The following is a 12,480-nucleotide window of genomic DNA, read 5'->3' as shown; positions in this document are numbered from 1 at the left end:
AATTAAAATATTACTAAATCTCATTACTATTTTTATGAGTATAACAAATCCATAGAAGTTTTTTTTTTAAGATATACCTAGGAAGTCATTCACAATATTTTATCTTTCATACCAACATTGGCAGTGGAAACTGAACCCTAACGACACGTATGCAGAACGTCATTACAAAAGACGAGAGCGCGCTATTTAACCCCTCACTAAAAATCCTAATCACAAATTCAAAACAAACGTAGGTACAAAGTAGAATGGTAGCAAGGAAAGTGAGTTACGCGTGAAAAAAGGTAGTCGTTGGAAGTGGGCGGGGGGCGGGGCCGCGGGCCCCTCCCGCGCGCGAGCGAGACCGCAGCCGCGCGACCGCTGCAAGCCGCGCGCCGCTGCAAGGTCACGCCGCCGGCGACCCAGCCTGCAAATACGCTTTTTGCACTGTTTTGATTTCTTGAACGTGTTTTTTGAAGGGTTGCGTGCGATTTTTGGCAGTTCATGCATGACTTTTTGAGGTTTTAAATATAGATTATGTTTATTTTTTATTAAGACTTTTGAGAATTATTTGTAAGTACTTAAATTGTAAAAAAAAACAGTGATATTCATAAATAAATAAAATAAGAAGTAGATATCTAATGTAATTATTTGAAATATCATCCTACAGGTTTTTTAGAGCCTACTTTGCAAAAAAAATATGTTTTCGTGTAGAATCACTTAAGAGTTTTCTATCTATTTAAGTATTTTTAACAAAAACCCAACAACTTCTAATTCGAACTCATTATTAAATAACCTTATATTATTTTTACTCCGTCTTAATAAAAGAACAAAACTGCATTGCACTGCAAAAAATGAGTGCACGTTATCAGAGTAGAGACGTTTGATTGAGTGTTTAGTTCTTGTTTGGTCCGCGCGCGCTGGTGGCGCCGCGTTCGCGCTCGCGTCATTCCGGCCGCGGCGCGCGAACTCAACGCAGGGCCGCGCGCTCCCGCGTAAACAAACCGACACGCGACACCGGCGATACAACCTGCCACACTCGTAAACAGTCAGTGCCAAAAAAAAGTATAAAGTGCCCTCTCAACTCAGTGCCCGTGCAGTGAAGTGACTAACTACGTGATTCCACATTCAAATTCGAATATTAGAACCGTCGCGGACATCTGTTCAAATAAGGTTGATTTGTTTAAGTTTCCTATTGATGGATTGGGAGGTTCAACGACATCGCATGGTGTTTGAATAGTTTGATGTGCTGAGGAATTCGTTTCACGTATGCAGAAAACAAACAAGAGTTTGAAAAACAAAGGATAACCTGAGAAGCAAAGTGGCATTGCTTGCTTAGGTGCTCGTGGTGACAGGTGAAACCGTGTGTTCAGTCTGTCAACTCGTAGAACATTCTGAGAGGTGAGCATAAATTAACAACACCTAAGTACGTGACTAAACAAAATTCTTGACTTCTTATTTGAGCATCTTCTCAAGTTTTCGACGGGCTTTTCTTACATTTTTTACTAGTTTAACGTATTTTGGTCCACTTTGGTGCATTATTTGTGAAGTTGAAGAGTATTAGAAGACTTTAGAGGAGTTTTGGAGAGTGTTTGCAAGTTTCTAAAACGTGGTAGGCTCGTGAAACTTTGGGAGCGTGCTGAAATTTAGTGAGGTTGCGGCGGCGGCGCGCGTCGGTACTGCGGCTCACGGCTCACGGAGAGGTTCCCATGAAAACTTTGCAGGAAAAACTGGTAATTTACGCACTAGAAGCTTTGCTATGACTGAATCACGCTGAACAGTTTATTTGCGATCAAAAAATCTTGACTATACTTTTGTTTTTATGCGGCAGATGGAAAGGTTAACATGATACCTATATCTTAACAAAAAAATTAACACAAAGAAAAACATGAATAGGTATCAAACAATTTTTCTTTTGGAAAGGATTTTTGTATATAATTATGGACCCGTATTGAATGTTTTTCATATAAAGTATAAAGTCGACAATGAGTTTCCTGCACTATTATTTTCACTCCAAAATTCATATCGATAACTCATTTTTTGTAGAACTTATGATTCATTTTGCATACCTAGGTAATTACTTAATAAATAATATTTCAATAATAATAAGAATACCTGTCAATATAAAAAGAAAAAAGCCAGACAACTGTACATATTTTACAACCACAATAAGTAAATATATAATTATATTTATATAATAATTAAATTTTAATAAAGATATAAATATGTGTAGTGTATGGCAGCCATCTTTATTTTTGTAAGGCAGCGCGCACAGTGCGAGCGGCGAGGGGGCGGGGCGAGCACGAGCGGGTGCGGGGTGCAGCCATAAACATTGCACGCGGGTTTCTATTTCTATAATTCCTATTCTAATTTCAAACATTTTAAAGACATATACTTCTAATGGTGCTTGTTAATTTCGTTAGATAAATATTTGTTCATATATTTTTATGGTATTTTCTTAAAATTACTAGTAAAGTGTTAAAAATAACTATTTTAATAAAAGTAATTTATTTACTTACTATTTAAATTATTTTCATAGATTTTATTATCAATAGGTAGGTAGGTATTTAGAAGACTAATAGCCAAGAAATAAGTAGCTATAAATTTAATCAATATAATTAAACACAGTTAATAAGAAACATTCACATCATACAGATATGAATTTTAGATATTCATGGTAACATAAAGGTAACCAACATTTTGTTTGTTTTATTGTATAGGTACAAATAAATAAATATATAAAGAAATATAATGCTGTGACAATGATACACACAACTTTAGTAAATAATCAAAAATAGATTAATACAGGAGATTATGGTTAAACGCAATTGTTTATTAAAGAAATAAAAAACTTTTTGTGTGAATGCAAATGTATCCATTGTTATATCATTGTTATTCTGTATTAATATTAAAGTATCTCAGGATATTACTAATTCAATACAATAATAAATAATCTTCTACATTTTACTTCCATTTTTTATTCATTTATTAGGTAAATAAATAAATTTTGAAGGCGACTAATGTATTTTTTTAAATAATTTTTGGGGGTCTGGTAAAGATTTTGTAATTATTAATAATTAGATATATACCACACGAACATTCTAAATTAAAAAATATATTTATTAATTTTAAGGTCTATTTTGTCCATTAGGTATTTTATTATTTACCTTTGTAAAGAAGTACAACCCTCTGGTTGTTTGAGGGGCGGCTGGCGCCCAGCAGTGAATTCTGTATATAGGCTGTTTGTTGAATGTTTATGTTGAAAAGAAGTAAATAAATTTAGCGAAGAAGAACCAAATTGGAGTAATGGGGAAGATTGTTTTCGTAAGGTACGCATTGCATTCTTCCGCATTGTACGCGCTGTGAGAATTTTCACTTTTGTATGAAATTAAACTCACCATTGCAGTTAAGGTCGATTTTAGTATTGTTTATTCGAAACAAAACTAAAATCAAAAGTATTAATATTCATAGATAATATATAAATAGTTAGCAATTTGCAATTAATCTTGAATATAATTTAATTACGCAGAACAAACTGTATAATTCTTTAATGTGGACAAAATATACAAGTGTTCATAGTAATCGATCTCCTGTAATAAATATTTCAATAATAAAAGGTGCGAATAGTCGTAGCATAGCAGATGTCGCGTCACATGTTGTCGATAAATTTGAAATTCGAACGCGACGCCATCTTGGAACTTTTGAAATATGGCGGCGGTTGCGTCATAAATAACTAATAATTCAAAAAATAATGATCAACTTAATCTAAAATAGCGAAGGAACTTTTCTGGAAGACTTGTGAAATTATAAATAATTAAAATGAAAATGGTACTGGGAACAGTTTTTCCATAACATACCTAGTACTTTTAGAAAAATGCAGATCACACTACAGATCCCGTGCAAATCCATACAATGGTTCCTGAGATTAGCCCGAATATATTTAGAAGATAGATAGAAGTTAAATGTACTACATATAAAAGAAAATATGCGTTAATTAATAAAAACAGTTTATTTATAATTATATTGTCTAAAACAAAAATAAAAGTGCTCGAAGACATAACTACTTATTACTGATGACTAGGTAGCATGGTCTCATAATTTGCCTGCCTCTTAAATGGACGAATATAAAAAAAAAAACAAAACATAAGCTTTCAGTCTATAATGTTTTTTCTATTACAATGTAAAGTTTATGAGCTGTACTGATACATAGACCCAATAGACTTAACTAGCGACTCCTGGTAAGTAATATGATATAGTTGTGTTTTAACAAAAAAAAAGAAAGCTGTTACACTGACAGCTCACTACATTATCGACTGTGATAGATTTATGTCCTTACGATGTCATTTAAATTGTGAATAAACAGAATGTATTTGTTACCAAGTCAAAGTTGCTAGGTAAAGGTATTAAATGGGATAATTAATAAGTAATGCAGTTTGAAAAAAGGCTTAAAATGAGTCAAATTAATGTTATAAACTTATCAGGCCAGTTGTAAAACTTTGTTTCGAGATTTAGCAATATTGCAATAGTTGCAAGTAACACAAATAATCAAATGCAACAAACTTAACTAAACATAAGCTCATGACTATACTCCGATTGGAGTAGTCAGAGGAACACCCATCGCAAGAAGAACCCATGCTTCACCGAGCTTTCTTCGCAGAAAGCTCTAACGACCAACATGATGTGGTGAGTTGTATCGCCGTCTATAATGGTCGAGTCAACTGTATTAGTAACAATCCTAAAGCACGTATTAAATATTATGCTTTTTTGTTCTGTGTCTTCCTCGATCTACAACGTTCAATGAAGATAAGATCTTTTGCCTGGATATCCTCATAAATTTAAATAAAAAAATACTAAGTAGCAAAATTGTTGGACCAAACAAATGGGCAAGAATCACACACTGCCGATATTCCATCGATGCGTGACTGATTTAATGACATAAACTGGCAATTAGCAAACACAAGATGGCCGCTTGCGCCCGCGCAACCAATGTCAATAACGCCACAAATCATCCGCCATATTTATTCCCACTAGTTCATATATTTATTTTTGTCCACGATTTACTGTCGATTCTCCGAACTGGTTTTGTACAGCAATAAATCTGATTGATCGTTGTCGAATTCAATATGTCGCATTAAATTATTTTAAATAGTATTTAGGTTCCTCATTTTATAGTATTTATCTGATTTTTAATTTAATTAATTATCATTTTAATTATGTACTTCAGGTGGCATTGCACCTAATATAAACATTGACAGATTAAAATAAATTGTGCAAATATTATTTAGCTTTGACAGGCGTATTATATGTTCGAACAAGGAAAGGTCACCAGTCTGTCCGTCAGTCTATAATCTCTTTTAATTTGCATAAATAAAAACTAGCCAGGAATCAAAATTATCATCATATTTATTGAATTTACTGATTATTAGGCTTGAGTGGCTACCGACACGGAAAGAGGCACATTTAACGTAGTTAAAAATTTCTATGGTCCGAATTTAATGGAATCTAAGCCATTCTGATATCTCTGTCAATTTGATATAAATTACATTATGATGTTAAAAGGTCAGTCACCGGTGTTTGTTTTCCGATCTGTTTTAAATTTGCTTTAGATCATAATAAATTTGGCGTTTGCCTACTAATTAACAGATATTTAATGTAAATGATTCCCGCGGCATTTGGTTCGTTGCCAGCTCACATAGATTAGCAGAAGCATGCGCATTTTACAAGTTCCGTATAACTTCTCTAAAGGGTATGCAAATTATTTACTATACCTACATACACATACACACATTTATATAGTCACGACCGTTTTGCCTACTACTGCAGTGAGTTCCTAGACAAATTTTAAGAATATAATCCATTTAAGTATAGAATCTACCAACTCATCGTTACTCTATATAAAAGTGATATCAAAATATTAATATGGTCACTGTTTACGGATTAATCATCATCATAATTATCTACATGTCAATTTTTTCAAGGATGATTTAGTCAGATTTTTGTCACGCAGTGAGTTATACAATTGGTATATTGCCAATGGAGAATAGGAGAAACGAAGAAAAAAACTGAAAAAATGTGAAGGTTGCGGGAAAGCTAATATCAAGGAAGAAGTGAATACAAAATTGGCAAATGATATAGAAGAATAGAAAAAATAAGAAAAACTGTTCTGGAGTCGAACAGTATTAATAAGGATAAAGGCAAGAAGATGATGACCAAACTAAACTTTTTGCCATCGTTTTTTGTCGGACTTTGTTGAAATTAGATAAAAAGCCTTACTTATCGAGTTAAAAGGATCTATCTATTAGGAAAGGAAACACCGCGCGTCCCATGTGAGAGGAATACTCCATCGCCATAACTCAAGCGTCTAACTCCGGCATCTGATAATCCCGCTGATACCTAATTAACGCATTTCCATAAAGTACTCTATCTGTCAACCATTATAGATCTACTTTTTGTCCGATCGCCTGACATTTGGGAGAATACACAATTTATCTAAATGCGGCGTCGTGTCGTGGTCAAGCGCCTCTTTTTGTCTTAACCCACGATGTCCGTCAGACGACAATTTACATAAATACAACATTAAACTTGAGTTAATTGACACATTTCACGATTTATACGATACGTTACAAAGAGGTGAAATCACTTGGAATTTTTAGAACCTTCGATATACGTTACTTGGAAACTCGTTTTTTTTCTAACAATAAATTTATTGGGTCCTGTCAAAATTGTATTGATGAGGAACCTATTCTCGGATTATATCCAACATTTTTCAATACTCCACGGCTGTTAAAAAGCCGTTTGATCTGGATTTGGTGTCGGATCCGAACTGGTTGTTGCATGGTAGCTCCTTTGATGTGCCCACACTATAAAACCTAATAAATTAAATAACAAGTCGAAATTCAAATCCTTAAGTCGAAAATATGAAACACCCGGAACATTCTAAACTTTTAAATCGTCGGATGAGAGCCATTAAGTCAATGAATTCAGATCAAAGTTTAAAAATTAAACCACAAGCTACTCATCGCCTTTGATCATTCAGCACTAGCAAAATTGGATCAAAATTGCAAAGTTATTGCATAATCAAAACAAAAGAAATCTGTTCAATCAAAGCTAGCGCCATAAAGAATCCTGAGAAAAAAGGAAACGTCATGAATGTGGCAACACCGGACGCCATTGTTGGCGGGAAACAACATGGCGGCCAATTTATATCCGCGTTCATCAACATCATCTCTCATTCAAATTCACGCCTTATCGTCTCATTTCAAAAGAATACTATCGAGATTTGATTGGAATGGATATTTTTGTGTTTACGATGTTTGATCTGATAGGTCGTAAATTCGTTCAATAATGTTTGTTGAATCGCATCATCTGTTTAAGAATGGCAAGTAAATGTTTGTTTTCTATCATTCGCCGGCCAAATGTTGTTCGATTCGCTAGTTAGTGTTGTTTTGACAGACTCACTCGCGCTCTGCGGGCAATAATGCTGTCTGCACCTCATCGGCCGCTTGGATGGGTTAAATTAGATCATTTGACGCAACACATGAAGACTTCAGCGGATCTTAGCGCTTGAAATTCGTGTACGTTAATTGCTTCCTACATTCTTGGTCGCGTACATCACTCGCCGCTATCTATGCAGCAATAAATTTTGAAGTTACAAACTGTTTTAGATGTCGCAATCATTCTGCTGTAAGATACACTTTGTTTTACACAAATAATGCGTTGAGATAACAACATCGGAAGTCATAAGCTTGTTATTTAGACCTCTTGTGTGAATAATCTCAGTATCTATGGGTTAAAAAAATATAATAAAAAGGAAATTACGTTCTTTACTATGTACATAACATACATCTTCAACTTTATCAACATCAACTTTACTATGTATTGGGTAATTTTTTTCCTCCCAACGATTACTCGTCTAAACCCCAGGCATACCTCCTATATCTTCGGAGTTAGCTTACATAATATTCGCGCGCACGCAACCCAAAACAATCCATCGGCGCCCCGATACGATCAATCCAAACAATTTTAATTTTTCCATCCCCTTGGAAGCAGAACTCCGACGAGGCCCCGCTCGCTCGCGGGACTAAATCAATATGATATGACAGTTACGGTCAATTTATGGCCCTCGGTTAATTACAATCGGGTGCGGCGTCCCGGGGCGGGGGAGGGCTAGGGGGGACACGTCTAATGACTTGTAAAGATGCTGTTGTAACGCGTGTGTAACGCGACGTGTGTGAAAGCGTTTTGGAAAAGATAAAGACGTCAGATTTTATGGGAGACAAAGGTAATGGCTCGTTGATGGTTAGAAGAGGTTGCTTGAATCCTTTGTGACTTGTACTAAGTACCAACTCCGATTCATGATGCTTAGAGCGTAATATAATGGGAAAATCAATGAAAAATAATATTTTGATTGTTAACATAGTAGAGCTTTATAGAGACTAAGCCTCGAGACGAGGCTTTAGATATTTACATAAAGAACCATAGAAGCTTGAATCACTATTAGAAACAATGCAGGTTACTAAAAACAAATCCTAAAAAAAAATAATAGTATACAGAAAAGTTCGAAAAATAAAATTGTAGCTGTAAATCGAATTGAATTACGCGCCAGAGGCATGACGCGAGTTGTGGGCACGTCAGCTGTCAGTCCATCAGCGCATCAATCAGCCACCAATCAATATCAGACGACTGGCCAGTACTAGCGGGGACACCGGTACAATGCCATTTAAAAGAACAAAAAACAAAAACTAGGGAATGTTGGAAATAATTTGAATTTCGAATAGTTGTAATCTTGTCAAATGTCAGTCAATTTAGCAAAGTAATGAGTTTGATAGAATGCTGTTACTTAATGGCTCAGAAGATAACAAGCAGTCTCTTTTGAAAACGAAGTCCTAAATGAATATTGGTGAACCTTATGATAGGTAATTAGCTCGTAGGCCAACTGTTTTGTAGCATCAGGTGAGGGTATATACCTAACTAATACAAATGTCAGACATTAAAAAGAACAATTATCTATTTCTTTTGTGTACCAATCAGTTACATACTATCAGTGCAAATATTTGCATAAAATCAATGATTGATAATGCAAATATTTCAAGCCTGACAATCGAACTTCAATCCGTTGCATGAGTCACTTTGCTGTTGAAGGTATTAAGTAGAACTGTCGAAGATTGACAAGCAAGGGCAGGGCTATTTACATTAAGTATTACATTATTATCAATCGTGTTACTTCACGCTAAACGTATATCGAAGTAGAAGAGGGTGTGTCAAATGCCACTGATGTATAAGTAATTTAGGTGTCAACTAAATATCAATATGCAATAACAAATGGCTAATACAGGGATGACTGGTTTTAGACTAAAAAAAGTTGTTAATTCATTTTTATTGATAAACAATTCATCATGCTAGAAAGTTTCATTTGAATTAGTAATGAAAATAACAAAAGAAAAAGAAAAATGATGTTATTTTATGATCTAAGTAGATTAATTTTAGAACTAATAATGTTAAGTCTTTATCAAATAATTTATTTTCGTATATAATCAATAAAAAAATGATTTTTTTGCAAGTTATGACTCTCTTTGAGTTTCTGTATGTGTATTCTATTCCTATCTATGTATATGCGTATTCTATTAATACCTACATATTTATGTTTGCAAATTATTATTATCAGATTCACCTACTGCACTTTTCTCCGCAACAGTACACACGTCACGGATAATATTTACTGAATCAATTCAGCTTTTTGTTATCGGCTCTATATATGAACACAATTTTGCACTTTTTAAAATTAAAACAGCACTACTGTTTGACATTTAAACCGTATTTTACAGAATAATATTGATATGAGAATGCGGGGGAATTTTGTTCTTTTTAAAGTTCAGCTTCTAGCTAAAATACAAGTAGGTAGGGTTTTTTTCGTGACTTATTGTATAGTAGTTTCGGACACCAGTTGCTATGGGTTCTGGTTATGCTTGACCAGCCTGAGGCCGGAAGAATTCTCTTATTTTTCGGACAATCAGATGCTAAGCCTGCTAAGTAATAACCACTGACTATAGAAAGAAGGAGCTCTATGATACTAACCAAGCGTTGGGTTCACGATCCGGAACTCCTGGGTTCGATTCCCGGTGGGGACATATCACAAAAATTACTTTGTGGTCCCTAATTTGGTTAAGACATTACAGGCTGGTCACCCGATTGTCCGATCCATGCTTCGTTAAGCCGTTGGTCCCGGTTACTATTTACTGATGTACGTTCGTAGTCGTTATATGAGTCATGTCAGGGGCCTTTGGCTGCTCAATAGTAACCCTGACACCAGGGTTGATGAGGTTGGTAATTCACCTCACAACCCACGCGATAGAAGAGATGAACCAAACAAAGGCCAGTCCCTTAAAGTACACGATGTCCACATCGGAAATTGACCTGCCTACAGATCATGAGTCGAACGCTCTAACGACTAGATGGATGAACTGATTAACACAAAGGGAGGTTAAATTAAATATCTTAAACATCAGGAGAGAACCAACTTGATATCACCAACGTGTAAGGTAATTTGCAAACGATTATGAGAATTGACAGTGATAAAAATATGAGTTTGATTGACTAAGGTGACATATCAATCGCGTATATTTATATCACAGCCACTGTCGTTTTTCGAAATCGTTTTCAACTTGGCTAAGGCCCAAAGAATATCAGAATAGTTTAGTCCCTAGACCTTGAAGCAAACCAGTCACCCAGTCGAATCCCTTCGTTAACAGACCATAGATTAGTAATTATATTCGATTTTTATCTCACAAACATTCGTACGGTCCTTTGTGGATTGTCTTTTTCCTTCACGGTAAACTTCTTACGGACAAGACATACCAACATAATGTTATACTCATTTTTAACAATGCCATCTCTAAACCCTTGATTTAAAGTCGACACGAAAGGCATTTAAAATGTTGCTGTGTTTAATAAAATATGCATCGTAATTATATCCAATCAGCCGTCTGTCTGTCCGTCAATCAAGCAGTGACGGTTGGTGATCTGGATCATTGATCTATAGATCGATTTGTCCGAATCATAGTTGGCAAAAAATGGGTCATCGGGGGCTTTGTTGTTGTTTCAAATAAGGAAAGTGTTTAATAATAGTCGTTTGATTGGTATATTCTACAAGTAAGTGAGTATTTTTGATGAGTATTAAGTTAGCAGTGTTTATGACCAAGTCAACCATAAATATTTTTATACTATAATAGTTTTTTGGATTGTCTATGGTTAGTTAAGAAAAACTCAATGTTATAAAATGGTGTAAGTTTTTTCGTGCCACAAAATAAATATCATGATTCTGTAAATCCGCCTGTTTTCTATGTTGCCCTCATCGAGCTACTCGCAGGACTTTAAGATACATATATATGTAGGGCACAAGCAGTTAGTTAGATATCCTATCTTCGCCAGGTGTTTTACCGACTTCAGAAAAGGTTCTCAATTCGACCGTATATATATATATATATATATATATATATATTTTGCGTTTATATCATTTTTCTCACCTCACTCTGTAATATATTTGGCGTTATATGTTTGTCCGGTTTTCCTTCTTCATTATATATTGCTGTATTTTTGACATCTGTATATATACAGATAGTGGTCTATAAAAATCTGTAGCAATTCTATTTATCTCCGGTCTCTGATCTTAAAATCCACTCTGACTATTCTCTTAGTTGTTTTAAAGCTTTCTTGATATCACCTGTTTTCTGAATTTGTTCTCTTATTGTATTTAATCTTAATTTCCGTCGTGTGTTGTCTAATATCTTTACTAATGTTTGCTATAGAGTTACGCCTTCCTTTCCAACAATAAAAAAGTAAATTATAATACAGAGGATTCTTTTGTCAGGGACCTAGGGAGACGTTTGAGAGAAAGGGGGCATGATCCACGCTCTGGGTCATTTCTGGTTCAGCGCATCTCTCTGGCCATACAGCGAGGGAACGCTGCCAGTTTGATGGGTTCGTTTGAGCCGGAAATGATCCGGGGTGGACTTTTGGACTAATGTTGACGAAGCTTCTCTGGATTTCATTGACTGTTTACAATTATATTTTTGACAAAACCTCTGGTGGATGTCCTAGCCTTTTTGTGTTTTTTTTTTTTTAATATTATTACCTAATTATTCATCATCATCATCAGCCGTATGACACCCACTGCTGGGCATAGGCCTCCCCCAAGGATCTCCACGACGATCGGTCCTGCGCTGCCCGCATCCAGCGGCTTCCCGCGACCTTCACCAGATCGTCGGTCCACCTTGTAGCGGGCCTACCCACTGAGCGTCGTCCGACACGTTGTCGCCATTCTATAACCTAATTCATTCATTAAATTAAATTCTACGTAGTCAAATACAACTACGTATATTGAATTGGACAGCAGATTACTATTTGTGGTGTTTTGCGATTCTACCTCTATGTATTTCGTAATCTATTTTCAGCAAATTAAAATAATAATAACCACCAATTCAATAGCCCAGTTCACTTTGTTCCCAT

General features: G+C 35.2%; 1 protein-coding gene across 1 annotated transcript in view; it reads left to right on the top strand.

Moving 5' to 3' along the window:
• The first annotated feature begins 934 nt into the window (after positions 1–934).
• The window catches only part of LOC126367748 (protein tiptop-like), a 324,845-nt gene continuing 313,299 nt past the window's right edge, over positions 935–12,480 (top strand). The window contains exon 1 of the mRNA XM_050011462.1: positions 935–1,377. The gene's annotated coding sequence lies outside the window, so the exon portion shown is untranslated. The remainder of the gene's footprint in view (positions 1,378–12,480) is intronic.

The sequence above is a fragment of the Pectinophora gossypiella genome, chromosome 6 (assembly GCF_024362695.1).
Source record: "Pectinophora gossypiella chromosome 6, ilPecGoss1.1, whole genome shotgun sequence".
In the NCBI taxonomy this organism is placed as follows: domain Eukaryota; kingdom Metazoa; phylum Arthropoda; class Insecta; order Lepidoptera; family Gelechiidae; genus Pectinophora; species Pectinophora gossypiella.
The sequence above is the reverse complement of the archived record's forward strand: the minus strand, read 5'-3'. Positions and strand labels throughout refer to the sequence as shown.